The sequence below is a fragment of the Pseudophryne corroboree genome, chromosome 8 (genome assembly GCF_028390025.1).
Source record: "Pseudophryne corroboree isolate aPseCor3 chromosome 8, aPseCor3.hap2, whole genome shotgun sequence".
Lineage (NCBI taxonomy): Eukaryota > Metazoa > Chordata > Amphibia > Anura > Myobatrachidae > Pseudophryne > Pseudophryne corroboree.
This window is the reverse complement of record NC_086451.1, coordinates 165,266,963-165,290,749: the sequence shown is the minus strand read 5'-3', so window position 1 is coordinate 165,290,749 and position 23,787 is coordinate 165,266,963. Positions and strand designations below refer to the sequence as shown.

Genomic DNA, 23,787 nt, shown 5'->3' with positions numbered 1-23,787 from the left:
GACTTTTATCCAAGTTGTCGTGGTCACGCCTTCGGGCAGTTATTATTCATGTTACTTACATGTCCAGGGGTCTGATACAACCTCCCAGGTTCCGGTACATCTCAGCCCCTACAACTGAGGCTGCCTCCCGTCAGCTCAGGCCCTCAGTTGTGACAGTAAGCACTGACCTAATGAATCCAGCCGGAGACCAGGATCAAGCGGCCAGGCCGATGCAAGAACTGGCAGCCCGACTAGAACATCAGGAGGCTGCACAGGGCCACATCATCCGCTGTCTCCAGGATCTCTCTACTCGGCTGGATGGGATTCAGACAACTCTCCGTGAATCAGGCGCGTCTGGTGCGTCAACCACAGTGACTCCAGCTATAACCCCACCCACCTTACCCATTTCTGCTCCACGTCTTCATCTTCCAACGCCAGCAAAATTTGACGGATCTCCAAGATTCTGCAGGGGATTTCTCAACCAGTGTGAGATTCAGTTTGAGCTACAACCTGGCAATTTTCCCAGTGACCGTACAAAAATTGCCTACATTATTTCTCTTCTCAGTGGCTCAGCCCTTGATTGGGCATCACCGTTATGGGAGAGGTCCGACACCCTGCTATCTTCCTACACTGCCTTCGTGTCAACATTCAGGCGCATCTTCGACGAGCCAGGCCGGGTAACCTCAGCTTCATCCGAGATTCTCCGTTTACGCCAGGGGTCACGTACTGTAGGACAATATCTGATACAGTTCCAGATCCTGGCATCCGAACTGGCATGGAACGACGAGGCCCTGTATGCTGCATTCTGGCATGGCTTATCTGAGCGTATTAAAGATGAGTTAGCTACCAGAGACTTACCTTCTAAGTTAGATGAGCTAATCTCACTCTGCACGAAAGTTGATTTACGTTTCAGAGAGAGAGCAACTGAGCGTGGAAGATCATCTGCTCCAAAATCTTCTGCTCCTCCTCCTCGTCAACTGTCACCATCTAAAGATGAGCCCATGCAACTTGGCCGTTCCCGTTTAACTCCTGCTGAGCGCCGAAGACGTCTCTCCGAGTTTCTCTGTCTCTATTGTGCAGCTCCGTCTCACACCATTAACGCCTGTTCCAAACGTCCGGGAAACTCCAAATCCTAGCTCGCCAAGGAGAGGGCCGGCTAGGAGTAATGATCTCCTCTCCATCTCCTCAAGATTGTAATCTCCCAGTCTCGCTTCAAGTTGCTCAACGTTACCGGAACGTCATTGCCCTCCTTGATTCCGGAGCAGCTGGGAACTTTATTACCGAAGCCTATGTTAAACGGTGGTCCCTACCCACCGAGAGACTTCCTTCGTCCATTTCTTTAACTGCCGTGGATGGCAGCAAAATTTTTGATGCAGTTATTTCTTTAAGGACTCTACCAGTTCGTCTGAGAGTGGGAGTTCTTCATTCCGAACTTATTTCTTTTTTAGTAATTCCAAGAGCCACACATCCTGTGGTCCTGGGCCTTCCATGGCTCCGTCTTCACAATCCTACAATTGATTGGACGACTACGCAAATCCTGGCATGGGGTTCCTCCTGTGCTGAGACATGTTTGTTTAAAGTATTGCCTGTCTGTTCTTCCTCCCCCAGGTCGTCTGATGTTCCACCTCCTCCATATCAAGATTTCACGGATGTGTTCAGTAAAGCTTCTGCTGATATCCTTCCTCCTCATAGAGAATGGGACTGTCCGATTGATCTCGTTCCAGGGAAGGTTCCACCTCGAGGCCGAACTTATCCGTTGTCTCTGCCTGAGACGCATTCTATGGAGGAATATATTAAAGAGAACCTAGCAAAGGGGTTCATTCGACCTTCTTCTTCTCCAGCCGGCGCAGGCTTCTTTTTTGTAAAAAAGAAAGATGGTGGTCTGCGGCCGTGCATCGACTACAGAGGTTTGAACGACATTACCATCAAGAACCGTTATCCTTTACCCCTGATTACTGAGCTCTTTGACAGAGTTAGCGGAGCTACCATCTTTACAAAGCTGGACTTGCGAGGTGCATACAATCTCATCCGGATCCGTGAGGGTGACGAGTGGAAGACCGCCTTTAACACCCGTGACGGACATTATGAGTACCTCGTCATGCCCTTCGGATTGAGCAATGCTCCAGCTGTCTTCCAGCATTTTGTCAATGAGATCTTCAGAGACATTCTATACCGTCATGTCGTGGTCTATCTAGACGATATCCTCATTTTTGCCAACGATTTAGAGGAACATCGTTTTTGGGTTAAAGAGGTTCTGTCCCGTCTCCGTGTCAATCATCTCTATTGCAAATTAGAAAAATGCGTCTTTGAAGTCAAGTCCATTCCGTTTCTAGGGTACATTGTGTCCGGTTCCGGACTAGAGATGGATCCTGAGAAACTACAAGCAATCCAAAATTGGCCGGTACCCTTAACCCTCAAAGGGGTCCAGAGGTTCTTAGGGTTCGCCAACTATTACCGAAAGTTTATACGAGACTTTTCCACCATTGTGGCGCCTATTACTGCTTTCACTAAGAAGGGTGCTAACCCGTCCAAGTGGTCTGAAGAAGCCATGCAAGCATTTCATCTTTTAAAACAAAGGTTCATCTCTGCGCCTGTTCTGAAACAGCCTGACATCGACTCTCCTTTCATCTTAGAGGTGGATGCCTCCTCCGTTGGAGTAGGAGCGGTGTTATCTCAGAGGGCTAAAGATGGCCATTTACACCCTTGCAGTTTCTTCTCCCGGAAGTTCTCCCCAGCTGAGCGCAACTATGCCATTGGCGACCAGGAGTTGCTAGCCATCAAGCTCGCTCTAGAAGAGTGGAGGTATCTGTTGGAGGGAGCTTCTCATTCAATCACCATACTTACAGACCACAAGAACCTTTTATACCTGAAGGGCGCACAATGTCTCAACCCTCGTCAGGCCAGATGGGCACTTTTCTTTTCCAGGTTCGACTTTAAACTCCAGTTCTGTCCGGGCTCTCAGAATCGCAAGGCCGATGCCCTTTCCCGCTCATGGGAGCAAGAAAATGAGTCAGAGTCTTCAGACAAGCATCCTATTATAAATCCGTTGGCATTCTCCACGGTAGGGATGGACTCTACGCCCCCATCAGGGAAAAGTTTTGTGAAGCCGATGCTAAGGAAGAAGCTCATGCATTGGGCCCATGCTTCCCGTTTTGCCGGACATACAGGTATCCAAAAAACCCTGGAGTTTATCTCTAGGTCCTATTGGTGGCCAACTCTGAAAAAGGACGTCTTGGAGTTTATTGCATCTTGCCCAAAGTGTGCCCAACATAAAGTATCCCGCCAGTCGCCTGCGGGGCAACTGGTTCCACTATCCGTTCCCCGTCGACCATGGACCCACTTGTCGATGGATTTCATTTCAGACTTACCCATGTGCAACAAGTTCAATACCATCTGGGTGGTAGTTGACCGGTTCACCAAGATGGCACACTTCATTCCTCTCACCGGTCTTCCGTCAGCTTCCAAGTTGGCTCAAGTATTCATACAAGAGATCTTCCGACTCCACGGTCTTCCTGAAGAAATTATCTCAGATCGAGGAGTTCAATTCACAGCCAAATTCTGGCGAAGTTTATGTCAAGTCCTCCAAGTCAAGCTAAAGTTTTCCACGGCTTACCATCCTCAGACCAATGGTCAAACCGAGAGGGTGAATCAGGACTTGGAGGCCTTCCTCCGCATCTATGTGTCCTCCTCTCAAGATGACTGGGTTCAATTACTTCCCTGGGCCGAGTTCTGTCATAACAACCAGTATCATTCTTCATCTGCTTCAACACCATTCTTCACTAACTTTGGATTCCACCCTAAAGTCCCTGAGTTCCAACCGCTTCCAGCAACTTCTGTTCCCGCAGTAGATATCACCTTGCATCAGTTTGCCAATATCTGGAAGAGCGTACGATCAGCTCTGCTCAAGGCATCGTTCAGGTACAAGAAGTTTGCGGATAAGAAGCGTCGAGCAGTTCCTGCTCTCAAGGTGGGTGATCGGGTATGGTTATCCACGAAGAATTTGAGGTTAAGAGTTCCCAGTATGAAGTTTGCACCTCGCTATATCGGTCCTTTCAAGATTGAACAAGTCATCAATCCTGTTGCTTACAGACTCCAGTTGCCTCCCTTCTTAAAAATACCCAGGACATTCCATGTTTCCCTGTTGAAACCGCTGATCTTGAATCGGTTTCATTCCTCACTTCCTCCAACTCCGAAAGTCCAAACTCAACGAGGCGTTGAGTATGAAGTGGCCAAGATCCTGGACTCACGTCACCGTTACGGTCAACTACAATATCTTATTGACTGGAAAGGTTATGGTCCTGAGGAACGTTCATGGACCAATGCTTCTGATGTCCATGCTCCTGCCTTGGTCCGGAGATTCCATTCCAAGTTTCCTCAAAAGCCAAAGAAGTGTCCTGGGGCCACTCCTAAAGGGGGGGGTGCTGTCACGATCCGGGTATCTGGACGCCATTTCTTACCCATCAGATGCCTCCTAAGGCTGGCTCAGCGCTCCAGGACCGGATTCCATCTGTTATCCTGATGTGTACATTCCTGTATCCTCTCCTGTCACTCTGGGACGCTCTCACAGTAAGCGCCATATTACATCTGGCATGGCGTCTCCCGCGGCCTCCGCCGCCGTCCCTGAGCTTCTGCATGCAGAGTGTCAGAGTGGCGATTACGTCAGCCGCGGCCTCCGCTGTGTCCGCGTGGTTGGATGTGCACTTGTCAGCCTGGCGTCTCCTGTCTCCAGTGGCCGGCGCCGCCATTACTGTTTTCATTACCACATGGATTACAAACCAAACTTCCCTCCAAGTGTCTGCATGGGCGCAGCCATCTTGGATTCTGTCAGCTGATCATTTCCTCCAATCTGTTGTCAGTATTGTTAATCTGCATAATTGCCTAGCCAATCCCTTCCTTGCTGCAGGTATAAATACACTGTGCCTGAGCAAGGAAGGCGTCAGTGCTTTGGTTGTCAAACCTAGTTCCTGTTTGTCTCTCTCCTGTGATTGTCTTCCAGGTTCCAGCTCCTGTCTCAAGACTTCCACCATAGAGACCCGCACCAGCATTCCACCTGCGGTGTAGCCTGACTCTCCAATCCATTGTGGATTCATCTGTTTCCAGCTACAACATTACCTGCTCCCAGCTCAGCTTCCAGCAGAGTACAGCTTCCCTTAAAGGGCCGGTGTCCTTTCTACACTTTACCACTCTCCACCGGTATTATTATTTCTCCGCTCTCAAGTTCTACATTTCAGTTCATATTTCATCGCTCCCAAGTTCATTTATTATTTAACTGGTTCCAGCCAGTATCCACTCCGTGCTAACAACAGTCTGGTTCCAGCCAGTATCCACAGCAGCTGTTTTATCTTCAGCAACCCAGCTTTTCCTGGAACACCAGCTGGCACAATCCTGGGTTATCTCCATTGCTACAGTCGGGCCTGGTAAGGACTTTCCATCTAGAAGATCATAAGAACTATCTCACACTACCAGTGCCCTGTGGCTCCTGCCATCCTGTAGTACCCAGGAACTGTATTTATTCTTTGCTGACTTTTACGTTTTCTTTTACTGCTGCTGTGTTGCGGAGTTGTCATAATAAACATCATTGACTTTTATCCAAGTTGTCGTGGTCACGCCTTCGGGCAGTTATTATTCATGTTACTTACATGTCCAGGGGTCTGATACAACCTCCCAGGTTCCGGTACATCTCAGCCCCTACAACTGAGGCTGCCTCCCATCAGCTCAGGCCCTCAGTTGTGACACAGGCAGATTCCCCCTTTTAACACATAGCTGCAGGCAGATTCCCCCCTTTTACACATAGCTGCAGGCAGATTCCCCCTTTTTACACATAGCGGCATGCAGATTCCCCCTTTATACACATAGCGGCAGGCAGATTCCCCCTTTTTACACATAGCGGCAGGCAGGTTCCCCCTTTTTACACATAGCGGCAGGCAGTCCCAACAAAGAAAGAAAGAGACGAAAGAAAGAAAGAAAGAAAGAAAGAAAGAAAGAAAGAAAGAAAGAAGAATTATACTTACCCTCTCCGCTGGCTCAGGCTCCTCGTGCAGCTTGACGATTCCCGGGCAGTAGAGAAGGAGGAGGAGGGAGGTGGAGGAGGGAGCCGCAGCAGCGCTGTGTTATTGGTGGAGGCGCTGCTGCTGCTGCTGCCCCTCTGCTTCACTATAGGCTGTTCTCGGAAGACAGCCTATAGTGAAGCAGAGGGGCAGCAGCAGCAGCGCCTCCACCAGTAACAAAGCGCTGCTGCGGCTCCTTCCTTCACCTCCCTCCTCCTCCTCCTCCCCCCCGTGCCGCTGCTCCTCTCATCTCCAAGCGACCCTCCTCCCTCTTCGTGTGTTACAGAGGCGGCAGCGTGTCTGGTGCTGCGGCTGCTGCCCGTAGTGCCCTGGCCTGATCTGTTCGTTACGACGGGCGGCGGGAGTCGCAGGACGCAGACCCGACGGGAGCGCTGGTGTGCGGCTGCGGCATGATACAATGAGTCATTGTGACTCTTTGTAATGCCGGCGGCTGTGGGCCCTTGAGTGCGGCGGGGCCCCAGTGCAATGCACTGCCTGCCCTGCCAGTAGTTCCGCCCCTGGTGCCCCCCACTGGTGTGGGCTCCTGCAAGAGAGCCCCAGCGTCATGCAGTGGATTTGGCAGAAGCAGAGGACTCTGCTCCTGCGATCTTGAAGAGGCTTCTTGGAGTCAGCATCAGCATTCCCTTGGTGAATCCACAATGCCCTCCTATCCGAGACTGCCATGAAATTGGCCCGTGAGCACTTGTGCCCGGTGTAGGATTTTTAAATATGTGTAGTTTACTGTATGCAAGGGTTTAAAACCTTTTAGGAACTGAGATCTAAGGTGTATTACATGTAGTTTAAAAAAAACAAAAAAGGTTTATTTTATGGCAGTAGTTTCCAAACTGGGGTTCTTGCACTGGTAGCAAAGTTTGGTGGTCCAGGACCAATTAAAATTATTTATACTTTATTAAATTGGCAAAACCATTCCCTCACAACATAACTGAACCTGAGGATGACATGCTATAAACACAATTTACTTAATTTTATATTTTTTTCTGAATTTCTCAATAAAAAAAACTTTGGCCTAGGGGTGCCGTGAAACAAATTTTGATACTATTTATTTATATAGTGCTCTTTCTCCAACAGGACTCAAGGCGCTTGAGATATGGCTTCTGGAACTGAACACAGGATTCTAAATGTGGCTGTACCAAGGACCTATACAGTGGCATTACAGGTTGAGTATCCCTTATCCAAAATGCTTGGGACCAGAGGAATTTTGGATATCGGATTTTTCTGTATTTTGGAATAATTGCATACCATAACGAGATATTATGGTGATGGGACCTAAATCTAAGCACAGAATGCATTTATGTTTCATATATACCATATACACACAGCCTGAAGGTCATTTTAGCCAATATTTTTTATAACTTTGTGCATTAAACAAAGTGTGTGTACATTCACAGAATTCATTTATGTGTCATATACACCTTATACACACAGTCTGAAGTTCATTTAATACAATATTTTTAATAACTTTGAGTATTAAACAAAGTTTGTGTACACTGAGCCATCAAAAAACAAAGGTTTCACTATCTCAGTCTCACTCAAAAAAGTCCGTATTTCGGAATATTCCGTATTTCGGAATATTTGGATATGGGATACTCAACCTGTATTACTTTTTTCTGCTACTGGTTCTTTACCTATGCAAACAAGCATCTGACTTGCCTTTCCTATTGCTTTGTTACATTGCTCACCTGAAATAGTAATACTTAGATAGCTTTCCTCTTGCCATTATAATGCCCTTAATATTATAGTTAGCCTTTGTATTTTTGAGACGTGTATGATTTTGCATTTTTTGGCATTAAATGTTGCCATGTTCTTGACCATTCCTCTAGTCCAGGGGCGGAACTGCCAGAGACAACGGAGTCAGTTGCCGCCGGGCTCCAGCCCTAAAGGGGCTTCCTCCATTGCCCTCCGGCTGTTACGTGCCCTTCCTACTAAATAGACAAAGGCGCTACCAGCAGGGTCTCGCAGTTTGTACATTCCATGCCGTAACACCCTTCTTTCCACCTTTTTCAAGACCCAGCCCAGCAGCCTCGCCGCTGCCACCACCGCTAGCTGCAGCACTGCAAGCGGTGGGGTGCCCCTGCTTCTTCTCACACCACAGATAGCTGGGCAGCACTGCAACTGCCTGCCTGATTGCTCCGCCCCCTTCTGGCTCCCAAGCACCTCTGCTGCCCAGTGATCCAGGAGCCTGCTGCTAGGAAGAAGTGGCCGAGCTTCAGCAAGCGAGTCTGGACACTGGCGGAGGAAGCCATGATAACCAGATAATGGGGAGTGGAGAGCCAGTTCCAAGGTAATACTTTATACAGCTGGTTGAGATCCTGGTCGGTGGATATGGATTCCAAGAAAACCCTGGAGGTGCTTCCTTTCAAGGGAGACACTCTCTTTGGAGAAGACCTCAATAAGATTGTAGCTGATCTGGCTACTGCTAAAACAGCTTGCCTACCTAGTATGACTCCTACCACGCAGAAGGCTAAAAGTACTTTCCCTTGGCCCTTTCATCCTCAAGGTAAAGCGTACCCAAGGTCAGGCATACCCAAAGCAAGCTCATGCTTCCAGACCTGCCAAGCCCAGACTGAAGCAAGCCTGGGCTGCCCATCAGCCTGCTTCCAAAACGGACAAGCCTGCCGCATGACGGTGCAGGCCTCCCTCTGGGGGATCCCAGGGTGGGGGGCCCGACTTCTAGGTTTGGCATAATTCTAAGCTAGAGAATTCTGTTTGGAGCTCACCTTGTACTTTGTGAAGAAATAATCAGCATTGTGGCTGAGCAGATACATGTAGTGTGTGACTGCAAACTGCATGGATCTGCTGCGTTGTAATGCTGATACTTTTTTTTTCAAAGTACCAATAGCTTCATATAATGTTCACAATTTTTATGCAGGATCAAATAGCTCAATAGGTAGGGTGTTTGATTAGAATTCAACAGGTTATAGGTTTGAATCCTGGGTATGGTAGTTTGAGATGTGTTATTTAATAAAGTATGTTGTTCTAACTGCCGGCATCCTATCACCTGGGATATCATACTAAATAAATGGAGTTGATCAATTTTTTTTAATTTTTTTTTTAAACTAGGGACAATTTCCAGATACTTTTCTTTATAACTGAGATTGCCCACTGGAACTTCACATCAGTTGACAACTATGCATGAGTGGGCAGTGCTTGCTCTGGATCTGCCCACCCATTTATGTGCCGTCATAAAAGAAAGCACAACTGACAGTTATCCTGGGCGTACACTACACAATTATCTGTCAGGCTATCTATCCAGTCTGGATGGATGGAATGAAAATCTGGTAATGTATAGGAGCAAATGTCAATTAACCATTTGCTCCCAAACACTAGAAAAGTGGTCAAAAATGGTCATTACACAAATTGGTTAAACCCAAAATTTAACCAATTTGTTTAGGGGACCATTTTTGTCCATTTTCTAGTGTTTGAGAGTAAATCGTTGATGGTCATTTGCTCACATAGATAACCGGATTTCTATTCCAACCAGCCAGTGTTGGAGATATGGTCTGCCAGAATGCATAATGCATACCAGAGCCATAACTAGACTTTTTGGTGCCCTGTGACAGATAATTATATGCCCCCCCCTCCTCCTCCTCCCCATTTTTGCAATATGGACAAAAGGCGCATGCCTTGTGGGGAAGGGGCATAACAAGATTGGTCTCAGAGAAAGCACATGAGATATGAAGATATATCTAGTATACTTGACACTCAATGGTTTGTGGTATTGCCGGGGTGCCCTCCTTAAATGCATATATAGTCACACATGGCGTGTTTGTGCAAATGGCATATCAGCAGTCAGCACTAACTGGTGACATGCCATTTGTACAAGTAAACCATGTGTGACTAATATATAAACATACTTTATTAAATAACACCTCAAGCTATCATACCCAGGATTCAAACCTATAACCTGTTGAATTCTAATCAAATACCCTACCCATTGAGCTACTTGATCCTGCATCTATTCTAACCTCCAAAAACAGATTCAGTTGCATTTTCCAGCGTGTTTTATTTGCGCCTTTGCAAATGTCTTACATCGACAAACTTATTTAGTACTATTTTGCAAATAGGGTTACATTGTCGCAACATTGTGTTCCCTAATTGCTTGATTTTTTTAAATGCAACAATTGATAAAGACACCTGATAATTGCTCTGTGGAGTCTTATTTTGTGTCTACTTCTTATCTACATTTAATTCCCTACCTCTAATCAAGGCATTTTTAAATGCTGGGGGCTGCCAGGACGTGAGGCCTACCTAGACTTTAGATCTGAATTTGAATGTACTTGTGAACTAACTTAATTTCCTACTTCTAAATTCATTCCTAAATTCACTACTTATATTAATCCTGTAGTTGGGCATTTTGAGCCTTCAATTGTGGGCATTGTTTTGTGTCCAGACCAGCAGCTGGTGGTGTGCATTTTGCTGTAAAGGCATCGAAGACCTCCGATATGCTGCATCTCCTGATGTGTGTCTCCCTCAAGTGGCTGTCAGCAAATGCATGCTAGACACCCCATTCCAAGCTGATTGTGACATCATGGAACATGCATCATAGAACAGGCATGCTAGAATATGGGTCTTCAACCTGCGACCCTCCAGCTGCTGTGGAACTACATATACCAGCATGCCCTGCCTCAGTTTTAGCATACCTTAATAGCAAAACTGTGGCAGGGCATGCTGGGATGTGTAGTTTCACAGCAGCTGGAGGGCCACAGGATGAAGACCCATGTGCTAGAGCCAAGCCGCAGGTACATTGAATGCTAGCAAGCTGAATGTTTAAATCATTTTTGTTCCGCAGCATTCCAATGCGGAAGATTCCATGGAACCAGAGATTATTCCATTGAGAAGGACATGCTGCCTGGATGACTGCACTGTGCAAATTAAATCACGGAGGCAGTTGGCTTGTGGGTGGCTCTGGTGACTGGGTGGTTGGGTGGGCGGTGTGTCGGAGGTGGAGCACATGCAAATGAATGTGTATCATCCAGCTAGTGAGAGTGAAAACTCATGCAGGAGTGTGCCTGCTTGTCAGTGGGTTATGCACCTTGCCAGGCGTCAAATCTACATGGAGCAGCTGGAGGGGACAAGAGCAGGTTTGCAAAATATAGATAGAAGAGCATATATGCTGGCGCATTCTCCATGATTGTGTCAGCTTATGTTTTGGTGCACTGCACTTTCCTTCACTAAGTTTTAGCCATTTTGGTTAAACGCAAGTGTAGTTGCTTCTCGCCCTTTTGGCTGTGATCTTGTATCGTGGTTGAAGAGTCTTCTGGAGGGATTGTTTTCTTCATTGGCGAGAGACTGAAGATATTCCAGGATGGAAGGCTTGGGAACACTATCCGTTTTTCAGTTGTGGAAGAGTTGAAAGACCGGATTGGACTACATTCTATAGTAAAGGATATCTTTGTATTTATTAATCCTCCCTTTATATGTGTCTGTCTTTCAATAAAGCTTCGGGCTTGTGATTCCTTCACCCTCTTACACTCCACACCCATAGCCTTATTAACTGTTGTATTATTGTATTGTTTAAATGTATAGTGCAGTTCATGATTTATAGTGTAGGCTGGCCTGTGCTGTAGTTCTTGAACTGTACTATACCGACAGCATTTGTATTGTGTTTTGGCTGTGCTGCAACACGGTACTTATGTGTGTAATGTTTATGTATGTTTTTTTGCTTCTTTATGTCAATAAAGACTGCTTTTTCAATCCAATATCTGAAAACAATCAATGTTTATCTTTGATGGCAATAGAAGTGGTATGATATTTGCTGCTTTTGAAAGGCAATATCTGATATGTCCCCTATCTGGGAACCATATATTAAATGGCTTTTCAGAAAAGGGAGATGGGAGAAGAGCTTTCAGTACTTGTAGGACCAATGCTCATTTCCTATTCTAGCCTCCAAAAACAGATTCAGTTGCATTTTCCAGCGTGTTTTGGATGCGCCTTTGCAAATGTCTTACATCGACAAACTTATTTAGTACTATTTTGCAAATAGGGTTACATTGTTGCGACATTGTGTTCCCTAATTGCTTGATTTTTTAAATGCAACAATTGATAAAGACACCTGATAACTGCTCTGTGGAGTCTTGTTTTGTGTCTACTTCTTATCTACATTTAATTCTCTACCTCTAATCAAGGCATTTTTAAATGCTGGGGGCTGCCAGGACGTGAGGCCTACCTAGACTTTAGATCTGAATTTGAATGTACAAAGGGAGATGGTAGAAGAGCTTTCAGTACTTGTAGGACCGATGCACATTTCCTATTCTAGCCTCCAAAAACAGATTCAGTTGCATTTTCCAGCGTGTTTTGGATGCGCCTTTGCAAATGTCTTACATCGACAAACATATTTAGTACTATTTTGCAAATAGGGTTACATTGTTGCAACATTGTGTTCCCTAATTGCTTGATTTTTTAAATGCAACAATTGATAAAGACACCTGATAACTGCTCTGTGGAGTCTTATTTTGTGTCTACTTTTTATCTACATTTAATTCTCTACCTCTAATCAAGGCATTTTTAAGTGCTGGGGGCTGCCAGGACGTGAGGCCTACCTAGACTTTAGATCTGAATTTGAATGTACTTGTGAACTAACTTAATTTCCTACTTCTAAATTCATTCCTAAATTCACTACTTACATGAATCCTGTAGTTGGGCATTTTGGGACTTCGATTGTGGGCATTGTTTTGTGTCCAGACCAGCAGCAGGTGGTGTGCATTTGCTGGAAAGGCATCGAAGACCTCCGATATGCTGCATCTCCTGATGTGTGTCTCCCTCAAGTGGCTGTCAGCAAATGCCTGCTAGACACCCCATTCCAAGCTGATTGTGACATCACGGTACATGCATCATAGAACAGGCATGCTAGAACATGGGTCTTCAACCTGCGACCCTCCAGCTGCTGTGGAACTACACATCCCAGCATGCCCTGCCTCAGTTTTAGCATACCTTAATAGCAAAACTGTGGCAGGGCATGCTGGGATGTGTAGTTTCACAGCAGCTGGAGGGCCACAGGATGAAGACCCATGTGCTAAAGCCAAGCCGCAGGTACATTGAATGCTAGCAAGCTGAATATTTAAATCCTTTTTATTCCGCAGCATTCCAATGTGGAAGATTCCATGGAACCAGAGATCCTTCCATTGAGAAGGACATGCTGCCTGGATGACTACACTGTGCAAATTAAATCACGGAGCCAGTTGGCTTGTGGGTGGCTCTGGTCACTGGGTGGTTGGGTGGGTGGTGTGTCAGAGGTGGAGCACATGCAAATGATTGTGTATCATCCAGCTAGTGAGAGAGAAAACTCATGCAGGAGTGTGCCTGCTTGTCAGTGGGTTATGCACCTTTCCAGACGTCAAATCTACATGGAGCAGCTGGAGAGGACAAGAGCAGGTTTGCAAAATATAGACAGAAGAGCTCTCCAGCCTAGTTTGCTGTCTGTTTCCACTTCTCTTTTCTTGAGCCGCTCCCTTCTATGCCCTTGCGCACTATCCTGACTTCTCCCATCTGCTTACTTTGTGCCTTCCAACGCACAATGCGAACTACAGGTAGTGCTGCAGGGCCCACACCCTTTTACTTGCCATACAGAGCAGCTCTGGAGCTGTTACAGTGCCCAGCTTCTGCAAGAAATCAGCTTGAATGCTTCAGGGGCTGGGGCATAGCCAACATGAGCCCCACACCGAAGGAGGGTGGAGGTGTTTAATGCGAACTAGGGGTCATCCAAGCGCCGCAAAAGGCCGCCATGCCCTGCACGCCCCTTTTCTCTTTTCATATGCAGACGAGGGTTGAAGCCAACTTTGACCCACTGCTTGGATGACATCACCATATGCAAATCCATCTGCTGCAGGCCTTCCCCCAGGAATGCTTGCACTAGTTGTTGCATTTGGTTTGTTGTTTGGGGGTGCTTCAGTATTAGGCAGCCTTCTGCCCTCCCATGTTCATCTGAAAATATGTGTTCTCCCTGCAGTTGTTGTCCCCAGATGAGAGTTCCCTTGTGCTGCCTCAGTTGAATCTTCTTAACTTGACAGAGATGTGCCTGAGCAGCGGCCCTCCCCAGCCCTATCCCAAATCATACTTATTTTGCATAGGAGATACCATGGTCATGAAGATTGTTCTCCCAGGGTGAGGTTCATTCATTGCATTCTGGGTATGCTGACCCCTGTGATTTCCCCAAATGTGGGAAACTTGACTGCATTATTTGTGGTAGTGGGGGACTGTGTTTGTGCTTTCCTCTGGTCAGCTCTGGTAAAAGTCAGATTTCTTTGTCTCAGATCTTCCTCTAGCCTTGTTCTTCTTTCGAGAGTTCCCTTGTGCTGCCTCAGTTGGATCTCCTTCACTTGACAGGGGGGTGCCCAAGCAGCGACCCTCCCCAGCTCTAGCCCAACTCCTACTTACCTGCCAGGTGAGATACTATGATCATGAAGGTGCTTCTCCCAGGGCAAGGCTCACCCATTGCACTCTGGGTGTGCTGCCCCTGTGATTTCCCCAAATGTGGGAAACTTGACTGCATAATTTGTGTTTCCACTGGTCGGCTTTCATATAATTCAGATCTCTTTGTCTCAGGTCTCTCTCCAGCCTAGTTTGCAGTCTGTTTCCACTTATTTTTTTTTTGAGCCCCTCCCTTCTATACCCTTGTGCACTATCCTGATTTCTCCTCCTGTCTGCTTACTTTGTGCCTTCCAATGCACAATGCAAACTACAGGTAGTGCTGCAGGGCCCACAAACTTTTACTTGCATTACAGAGCAGCTCTGGAGCTGTTACAGTGCCAAGCTGCTGCAAGAAATCAGCTTGAATGCTTCAGGGGCTGGGGCATTGCCAACATGAGCCCCACACCGAAGGAGGGTGGGGGTGTTTAATGCGAACTAAGGGTCATCCAAGCGCCGCAAAAGGCCGCCATTCCCTGCATACCCCTTTTCTCTTTTCATATGCAGATGAGGGTTCCAGCCAACTTTGACCCACTGCTTGGATGACATCACCATATGCAAATCCATCTGCTGCAGGCCTTCCCCAAGGAATGCTTGCACTAGTTGTTGCATTTGGTTTGTTGTTTGGGGGTGCTTCAGTATTAGGCAGCCTTCTGCCCTCCCATGTTCATCTGAAAATATGTGTTCTCCCTGCAGTTGTTGTCCCCAGATGAGAGTTCCCTTGTGCTGCCTCAGTTGAATCTCCTTTACTTGACAGAGATGTGCCTGAGCTGCGGCCCTCCCCAGCTCTATCCCAAATCATACTTATTTTGCATAGGAGATACCATGGTCATGAAGATTGTTCTCCCAGGTTGAGGTTCATTCATTGCATTCTGGGTATGCTGACCCCTGTGATTTCCCCAAATGTGGGAAACTTGACTGCATTATTTGTGGTAGTGGGGGACTGTGTTTGTGCTTTCCTCTGGTCAGCTCTGGTAAAAGTCAGATTTCTTTGTCTCAGATCTTCCTCTAGCCTTGTTCTTCTTTCGAGAGTTCCCTTGTGCTGCCTCAGTTGGATCTCCTTCACTAGACAGGGGGGTGCCCGAGCTGCGACCCTCCCCAGCTCTAGCCCAACTCCTACTTACCTGCCAGGTGAGATACTATGATCATGTAGGTGCTTCTCCCAGGGCAAGGCTCACCCATTGCACTCTGGGTGTGCTGCCCCTGTGATTTCCCCAAATGTGGGAAACTTGACTGCATAATTTGTGTTTCCCATGGTCGGCTCTCGTATAATTCATATCTCTTTGTCTCAGGTCTCTCTCCAGCCTAGTTTGCTGTCTGTTTCCACTTCTCTTTTCTTGAGCCGCTCCCTTCTATGCCCTTGCGCACTATTCTGACCTCTCCCGTCTGCTTACTTTGTGCCTTCCAACGCACAATGCAAACTACAGGTAGTGCTGCAGGGCCCACACCCTTTTACATGCTTTACAGAGCAGCTCTGGAGCTGTTACAGTGCCCAGCTGCTGCAAGAAATCAGCTTGAATGCTTCAGGGGCTGGGGCATAGCCAACATGAGCCCCACACCGAAGGAGGGTGGAGATGTTTAATGCGAATTAGGGGTCATCCAAGCGCCGCAAAAGGCCGCCATGCCCTGCACGCCCCTCTTCTCTATTCATATGCAGATGAGTGTTGAAGCCAACTTTGACCCACTGCTTGGATGACATCACCATATGCAAATCCATCTGCTGCAGGCCTTCCCCCAGGAATGCTTGCACTAGTTGTTGCATTTGGTTTGTTGTTTGGGGGTGCTTCAGTATTAGGCAGCCTTCTGCCCTCCCATGTTCATCTGAAAATATGTGTTCTCCCTGCAGTTGCTGTCCCCAGATGAGAGTTCCCTTGTGCTGCCTCAGTTGAATCTTCTTAACTTGACAGAGATGTGCCTGAGCAGCGGCCCTCCCCAGCCCTATCCCAAATCATACTTATTTTGCATAGGAGATACCATGGTCATGAAGATTGTTCTCCCAGGGTGAGGTTCATTCATTGCATTCTGGGTATGCTGACCCCTGTGATTTCCCCAAATGTGGGAAACTTGACTGCATTATTTGTGGTAGTGGGGGACTGTGTTTGTGCTTTCCTCTGGTCAGCTCTGGTAAAAGTCAGATTTCTTTGTCTCAGATCTTCCTCTAGCCTTGTTCTTCTTTCGAGAGTTCCCTTGTGCTGCCTCAGTTGGATCTCCTTCACTTGACAGGGGGGTGCCCAAGCAGCGACCCTCCCCAGCTCTAGCCCAACTCCTACTTACCTGCCAGGTGAGATACTATGATCATGAAGGTGCTTCTCCCAGGGCAAGGCTCACCCATTGCACTCTGGGTGTGCTGCCCCTGTGATTTCCCCAAATGTGGGAAACTTGACTGCATAATTTGTGTTTCCACTGGTCGGCTTTCATATAATTCAGATCTCTTTGTCTCAGGTCTCTCTCCAGCCTAGTTTGCAGTCTGTTTCCACTTCTTTTTTTTTGAGCCCCTCCCTTCTATACCCTTGTGCACTATCCTGATTTCTCCTCCTGTCTGCTTACTTTGTACCTTCCAATGCACAATGCAAACTACAGGTAGTGCTGCAGGGCCCACAAACTTTTACTTGCATTACAGAGCAGCTCTGGAGCTGTTATAGTGCCAAGCTGCTGCAAGAAATCAGCTTGAATGCTTCAGGGGCTGGGGCATTGCCAACATGAGCCCCACACCGAAGGAGGGTGGGGGTGTTTAATGCGAACTAAGGGTCATCCAAGCGCCGCAAAAGGCCGCCATTCCCTGCATACCCCTTTTCTCTTTTCATATGCAGATGAGGGTTCCAGCCAACTTTGGCCCACTGCTTGGATGACATCACTGTATGCAAATCCGTCTTCTGCAGACCTTCCCCCAGGAATGCTTGTACTAGTTGTTGCATTTGGTTTGTTGTTTGGGGGTGCTTCAGTATTAGGCAGCCTTCTGCCCTCCCATGTTCATCTGAAAATATGTGTTCTCCCTGCAGTTGTTGTCCCCAGATGAGAGTTCCCTTGTGCTGCCTCAGTTGAATCTCCTTAACTTGACAGAGATGTGCCTGAGCAGCGGCCCTCCCCAGCCCTATCCCAAATCATACTTATTTTGCATAGGAGATATCATGGTAATGAAGACTGTTATCCCAGGGTGAGGTTCATTCATTGCATTCTGGGTATGCTGACCCCTGTGATTTCCCCAAATGTGGGAAACTCGACTTCATTATTTGTGGTAGTGGGGGACTGTGTTTGTGCTTTCCTCTGGTCAGCTCTGGTAAAAGTCAGATTTATTTGTCTCAGATCTTCCTCTAGCCTTGTTCTTCTTTCGAGAGTTCCCTTGTGCTGACTCAGTTGGATCTCCTTCACTTGACAGGGAAGTGCCCGAGCAGCGACCCTACCCAGCTCTAGCCCAACTCCTACTTACCTGCCAGGTGAGATACTATGATCATGAAGGTGCTTCTCCCAGGGCAAGGCTCACCCATTGCACTCTGGGTGTGCTGCTCTTGCGATTTCCCCAAATGTGGGAAACTTGACTGCATAATTTGTGTTTCCCCTGGTCGGCTCTCGTATAATTCAGATCTCTTTGTCTCAGGTCTCTCTCCAGCCTAGTTTGCTGTCTGTTTCCACTTCTCTTTTCTTGAGCCGCTCCCTTCTATGCCCTTGCGCACTATCCTGACTTCTCCCGTCTGCTTACTTTGTGCCTTCCAACGCACAATGCAAACTACAGGTAGTGCTGCAGGGCCCACGCCCTTTTACATGCTTTACAGAGCAGCTCTGGAGCTGTTACAGTGCCCAGCTGCTGCAAGAAATCAGCTTGAATGCTTCAGGGGCTGGGGCATAGCCAACATGAGCCCCACACCGAAGGAGGGTGGAGGTGTTTAATGTGAATTAGGGGTCATCCAAGCGCCGCAAAAGGCCGCCATGCCCTGCACATCCCTTTTTTCTTTTCATATGCAGACGAGGGTCGAAGCCAACTTTGACCCACTGCTTGGATGACATCACCATATGCAAATCCATCTGCTGCAGGCCTTCCCCCAGGAATGCTTGCACTAGTTGTTGCATTTGGTTTGTTGTTTGGGGGTGCTTCAGTATTAGGCAGCCTTCTGCCCTCCCATGTTCATCTGAAAATATGTGTTCTCCCTGCAGTTGTTGTCCCCAGATGAGAGTTCCCTTGTGCTGCCTCAGTTGAATCTCCTTTACTTGACAGAGATGTGCCTGAGCAGCGGCCCTCCCCAGCTCTATCCCAAATCATACTTATTTTGCATAGGAGATACCATGGTCATGAAGATTGTTCTCCCAGGTTGAGGTTCATTCATTGCATTCTGGGTATGCTGACCCCTGTGATTTCCCCAAATGTGGGAAACTTGACTGCATTATTTGTGGTAGTGGGGGACTGTGTTTGTGCTTTCCTCTGGTCAGCTCTGGTAAAAGTCAGATTTCTTTGTCTCAGATCTTCCTCTAGCCTTGTTCTTCTTTCTAGCCTTGTTCTTCTTTCTAGAGTTCCCTTGTGCTGCCTCAGTTGGATCTCTTTCACTTGACAGGGGGGTGCCCGAGCTGCGACCCTCCCCAGCTCTAGCCCAACTCCTACTTACCTGCCAGGTGAGATACTATGATCATGTAGGTGCTTCTCCCAGGGCAAGGCTCACCCATTGCACTCTGGGTGTGCTGCCCCTGTGATTTCCCCAAATGTGGGAAACTTGACTGCATAATTTGTGTTTCCTCTGGTCGGCTCTCGTATAATTCAGATCTCTTTGTCTCAGGTCTCTCTCCAGCCTAGTTTGCTGTCTGTTTCCACTTCTCTTTTCTTGAGCCGCTCCCTTCTATGCCCTTGCGCACTATTCTGACCTCTCCTGTCTGCTTACTTTGTGCCTTCCAACGCACAATGCAAACTACAGGTAGTGCTGCAGGGCCCACACCCTTTTACATGCTTTACAGAGCAGCTCTGGAGCTGTTACAGTGCCCAGCTGCTGCAAGAAATCAGCTTGAATGCTTCAGGGGCTGGGGCATAGCCATCATGAGCCCCACACCGAAGGAGGGTGGAGGTGTTTAATGCGAACTAGGGGTCATCCAAGCACCGCAAAAGGCCGCCATGCCCTGCATGCCAATTTTATCTTTTCATATGCAGACGAGGGTTGAAGCCAACTTTGACCCACTGCTTGGATGACATCACCATATGCAAATCCATCTGCTGCAGGCCTTCCCCCAGGAATGCTTGCTCTAGTTGTTGCATTTGGTTTGTTGTTTGGGGGTGCTTCAGTATTAAGCAGCCTTCTGCCCTCCCATGTTCATCTGAAAATATGTGTTCTCCCTGCAGTTGTTGTCCCCAGATGAGAGTTCCCTTGTGCTGCCTCAGTTGAATCTCCTTTACTTGACAGAGATGTGCCTGAGCAGTGGCCCTCCCCAGCCCTATCCCAAATCATACTTATTGTGCATAGGCGATACCATGGTCATGAAGATTGTTCTCTCAGGGTGAGGTTCATTCATTGCATTCTGGGTATGCTGACCCCTGTGATTTCCCTAAATGTGGGAAACTCGACTGCATTATTTGTGGTAGTGCTTTCCTCTGGTCAGCTCTGGTAAAAGTCAGATTTCTTTGTCTCAGATTTTCCTCTAGCCTTGTTCTTCTTTCGAGAGTTCCCTTGTGCTGCCTCAGTTGGATCTCCTTCACTTGACAGGGGGGTGCCCGAGCAGCGACCCTCCCCAGCTCTAGCCCAACTCCTACTTACCTGCCAGGTGAGATACTATGATCATGAAGTTGCTTCTCCCTGGGCAAGGATCACCCATTGCACTCTGGGTGTGCTGCCCCTGTGATTTCCCCAAATGTGGGAAACTTGACTGCGTAATTTGTGTTTCCCCTGGTCGGCTCTCATATAATTCAGATCTCTTTGTCTCAGGTCTCTCTCCAGCCTAGTTTACTGTCTGTTTCCACTTCTTTTTTCTTGAGCCCCTCCCTTCTATACCCGTGTGCACTATCCTGACTTCTCCTCCCGTCTGCTTACTTTGTGCCTTACAATGCACAATGCAAACTACAGGTAGTGCTGCAGGGCCCACACCCTTTTACTTGCCTTACAGAGCAGCTCTGGAGCTGTTACAGTGCCCAGCTGCTGCAAGAAATCAGCTTGAATGCTTCAGGGGCTGGGGCATGGCCAACATGAGCCCCACACAGAAGGAGGGTGGGGGTATTTAATGCGAACTAGGGGTCATCCAAGCGCCGCAAAAGGCCGCCATGCCCTGCATACCCCTTTTCTCTTTTCATATGCAGATGAGGGTTCCAGCCAACTTTGGCCCACTGCTTGGATGACATCACCGTATGCAAATCCGTCTTCTGCAGACCTTCCCCCAGGAATGCTTGTACTAGTTGTTGCATTTGGTTTGTTGTTTGGGGGTGCTTCAGTATTAGGCAGCCTTCTGCCCTCCCATGTTCATCTGAAAATGTGTTCTCCCTGCAGTTGTTGTCCCCAGATGAGAGTTCCCTTGTGCTGCCTCAGTTGAATCTCCTTTACTTGACAGAGATGTGCCTGAGCAGCGGCCCTCCCCAGCCCTATCCCAAATCATACTTATTTTGCATAGGAGATACCATGGTCATGAAGATTGTTCTCCCAGGGTGAGGTTCATTCATTGCATTCTGGGTATGCTGACCCCTGTGATTTCCCCAAATGTGGGAAACTTGACTGCATTATTTGTGGTAGTGAGTGACTGTGTTTGTGCTTTCCTCTGGTCAGCTCTGGTAAAAGTCAGATTTCTTTGTCTCAGATCTTCCTCTAGCCTTGTTCTTCTTTCGAGAGTTTCCTTGTGCTGCCTCAGTTGGATCTCCTTCACTTGAGAAGGGGGTGCCCGAGCAGCGACCCTCCCCAGCTCTAGCCCAACTCCTACTTACCTGCCAGGTGAGATACTATGATCATGAAGGTGCTTCTCCCAGGGCAAGGCTCACCCATTGCACTCTGGGTGTGCTGCTCCTGCGATTTCCCCAAATGTGGGAAACTTGACTGCATAATTTGTGTTCCCCTGGTCGGCTCTCGTATAATTCAGATCTCTTTGTCTCAGGTCTCTCTCCAGCCTAGTTTGCTGTCTGTTTCCACTTCTCTTTTCTTGAGCCCCTCCCTTCTATGCCCTTGCGCACTATCCTGACTTCTCCCGTCTGCTTACTTTTTGCCTTCCAACGCACAATGCGAACTACAGGTAGTGCTGCAGGTCCCACACCCTTTTATTTGCCTTACAGAGCAGCTCTGGAGCTGTTACAGTGCCCAGCTGCTGCAAGAAATCAGCTTGAATGCTTCAGGGGCTGGGGCATAGCCAACATGAGCCCCACACCGAAGGAGGGTGGAGGTGTTTAATGCGAGCTAGGGGTCATCCAAGCGCCGCAAAAGGCTGCCATGCCCTGCACGCCCCTTTTCTCTTTTCATATGCAGACGAGGGTTGAAGCCAACTTTGACCCACTGCTTGGATGACATCACCATATGCAAATCCATCTGCTGCAGGCCTTCCCCCAGGAATGCTTGCACTAGTTGTTGCATTTTGTTTGTTGTTTGGGGGTGCTTCAGTATTAGGTAGCCTTCTGCCCTCCCATGTTCATCTGAAAATATGTGTTCTCCCTGCAGTTGTTGTCCCCAGATGAGAGTTCCCTTGTGCTGCCTCAGTTGAATCTCCTTTACTTGACAGAGATGTGCCTGAGCAGCGGCCCTCCCCAGCCCTATCCCAAATCATACTTATTTTGCATAGGAGATACCATGGTCATGAAGATTGTTCTCCCAGGGTGAGGTTCATTCATTGCATTCTGGGTATGCTGACCCCTGTGATTTCCACAAATGTGGGAAACTCGACTGCATTATTTGTGGTAATGGGGTGCTGTGTTTGTGCTTTCCTCTGGACAGCTCTGGTAAAAGTCAGATTTCTTTGTCTCAGATTTTCCTCTAGCCTTGTTCTTCTTTCGAGAGTTCCCTTGTGCTGCCTCAGTTGGATCTCCTTCACTTGACAGGGGGCTGCCCGAGCAGCGACCCTCCCTAGCTCTAGCACATGTAAGTTTGTTTTTATTTTACTACATTGTGGTTTGTGGCTCTATACCATGTAATGCATGTCTTTTAACAGTAGTCAAGTCTTCCAATGTGCTTGTTAGTGAAACCCAATACATAGCTTTATTTTATTTTGTTTCTTCAAATATTGAATGCATATGTCTTATAACTTTTTTTTTCAATATATAAACATTTTTATTATAAGATTTTCAATGACACAAGTACATCCAAGTTGCAGATTATGGGTTGTGAAGGACAAATCAACCATATAAACAATTTAAGCAATTTAAATTGCATGCAGGTAGTAGAATATCAAACTCCTTGGATGAGAGTTGGTCGTAATAAACTAGGATAGAAAAGAATAAAGTAGAAAATAAGATTTTAAACCTACCGGTAAATCTTTTTCTCGTAGTCCGTAGAGGGTGTTGGGGACTCCGAAAGGACCATGGGATAGACGGGCTCCGCAGGAGACATGGGCACTTTAAGAAAGACTTTAGTTCTGGGTGTGCACTGGCTCCTCCCTCTATGCGCCTCTATGCCACAGTTAGAGAAACTGTGCCCAGAGGAGACTGACAGTATGAGGAAAGGATTTTGTTAATCCAGGGCAAGATTTTTTGTTAATTAAAGTAATCCAAAACTGGGATTGATATGTTGGCTCTTTTATTTTTACTTACAGTACAATAACTTTTACCATTTTAATTTGTTTTAATAGTATATTGACAGTATTGTTTTCTTTCAAAAATCCACTTAATTTTCTTTACCCTATTATTAAAATGGTAATTGACAAAAAAGGGCCAAGGAAAAGTACTTGTAGCCTTCTGCGTGGTAGGAGTCATACTAGGTAGGCAAGTTGTTTTAGCAGTAGCCAGATCAGCTACAATCTTATTGAGGTCTTCTCCAAAGAGAGTGTCTCCCTTGAAAGGAAGCACCTCCAGGGTTTTCTTGGAATCCATATCCACCGACCAGGATCTCAACCAGCTGTATAAAGTATTACCTTGGAACTGGTGATATGCCATTTGCACAAGCAAGCCATGTGTGACTGTATATGCATTTAAGGAGGGCCCCCCGGCAATACCACAAACCATTGAGTGTCAAGTATACTAGATATATCTTCATATCTCATGTGCTTTCTCTGAGACCAATCTTGTTATGCCCCTTCCCCACGAGGCATGCGCCTTTTGTCCATATTGCAAAAATAGTGGGGGGGGGGGGGGCATATAATTCTCTGTCACAGGGCACTAAAAAGTCTAGTTATGGCTCTGGTATGCATTATGTAATCTGGCAGACCATCTCTCCAACACTGGCTGATTGGAATAGAAATCCGG

General features: G+C 47.2%; 13 non-coding genes and 2 pseudogenes across 13 annotated transcripts; all 15 read left to right on the top strand.

The window, feature by feature from the left end:
- The first annotated feature begins 14,096 nt into the window (after nucleotides 1-14,096).
- On the top strand, nucleotides 14,097-14,260 carry LOC134950499 (U1 spliceosomal RNA). Its single transcript, XR_010183408.1, has one exon. It is a non-coding gene; the product is annotated as a U1 spliceosomal RNA (small nuclear RNA).
- Nucleotides 14,261-14,412: 152 nt separating this feature from the next.
- On the top strand, nucleotides 14,413-14,575 carry LOC134952203 (U1 spliceosomal RNA). The gene has a single exon (XR_010184777.1). It is a non-coding gene; the product is annotated as a U1 spliceosomal RNA (small nuclear RNA).
- Nucleotides 14,576-15,250: 675 nt separating this feature from the next.
- Nucleotides 15,251-15,414, top strand: LOC134951090 (U1 spliceosomal RNA). The gene has a single exon (XR_010183893.1). It is a non-coding gene; the product is annotated as a U1 spliceosomal RNA (small nuclear RNA).
- A 152-nt stretch (nucleotides 15,415-15,566) lies between these two features.
- Nucleotides 15,567-15,729, top strand: LOC134952609 (U1 spliceosomal RNA). The gene has a single exon (XR_010185097.1). It is a non-coding gene; the product is annotated as a U1 spliceosomal RNA (small nuclear RNA).
- Nucleotides 15,730-16,400: 671 nt separating this feature from the next.
- Nucleotides 16,401-16,564, top strand: LOC134950498 (U1 spliceosomal RNA). Its single transcript, XR_010183407.1, has one exon. It is a non-coding gene; the product is annotated as a U1 spliceosomal RNA (small nuclear RNA).
- A 152-nt stretch (nucleotides 16,565-16,716) lies between these two features.
- LOC134952202 (U1 spliceosomal RNA) lies at nucleotides 16,717-16,879 on the top strand. The gene has a single exon (XR_010184776.1). It is a non-coding gene; the product is annotated as a U1 spliceosomal RNA (small nuclear RNA).
- A 674-nt stretch (nucleotides 16,880-17,553) lies between these two features.
- LOC134951868 (U1 spliceosomal RNA) lies at nucleotides 17,554-17,717 on the top strand. Its single transcript, XR_010184527.1, has one exon. It is a non-coding gene; the product is annotated as a U1 spliceosomal RNA (small nuclear RNA).
- A 152-nt stretch (nucleotides 17,718-17,869) lies between these two features.
- LOC134952273 (U1 spliceosomal RNA) lies at nucleotides 17,870-18,032 on the top strand. The gene has a single exon (XR_010184833.1). It is a non-coding gene; the product is annotated as a U1 spliceosomal RNA (small nuclear RNA).
- A 671-nt stretch (nucleotides 18,033-18,703) lies between these two features.
- LOC134951089 (U1 spliceosomal RNA) lies at nucleotides 18,704-18,867 on the top strand. The gene has a single exon (XR_010183892.1). It is a non-coding gene; the product is annotated as a U1 spliceosomal RNA (small nuclear RNA).
- Nucleotides 18,868-19,037: 170 nt separating this feature from the next.
- LOC134952312 (U1 spliceosomal RNA) lies at nucleotides 19,038-19,200 on the top strand. The gene has a single exon (XR_010184866.1). It is a non-coding gene; the product is annotated as a U1 spliceosomal RNA (small nuclear RNA).
- A 671-nt stretch (nucleotides 19,201-19,871) lies between these two features.
- Nucleotides 19,872-20,026, top strand: LOC134953161 (U1 spliceosomal RNA; annotated as a pseudogene).
- Nucleotides 20,027-20,171: 145 nt separating this feature from the next.
- LOC134953295 (U1 spliceosomal RNA) lies at nucleotides 20,172-20,313 on the top strand (annotated as a pseudogene).
- A 693-nt stretch (nucleotides 20,314-21,006) lies between these two features.
- Nucleotides 21,007-21,170, top strand: LOC134951366 (U1 spliceosomal RNA). The gene has a single exon (XR_010184119.1). It is a non-coding gene; the product is annotated as a U1 spliceosomal RNA (small nuclear RNA).
- Nucleotides 21,171-21,322: 152 nt separating this feature from the next.
- LOC134952111 (U1 spliceosomal RNA) lies at nucleotides 21,323-21,483 on the top strand. Its single transcript, XR_010184717.1, has one exon. It is a non-coding gene; the product is annotated as a U1 spliceosomal RNA (small nuclear RNA).
- A 672-nt stretch (nucleotides 21,484-22,155) lies between these two features.
- On the top strand, nucleotides 22,156-22,319 carry LOC134951715 (U1 spliceosomal RNA). The gene has a single exon (XR_010184404.1). It is a non-coding gene; the product is annotated as a U1 spliceosomal RNA (small nuclear RNA).
- Nucleotides 22,320-23,787: the final 1,468 nt, after the last annotated feature.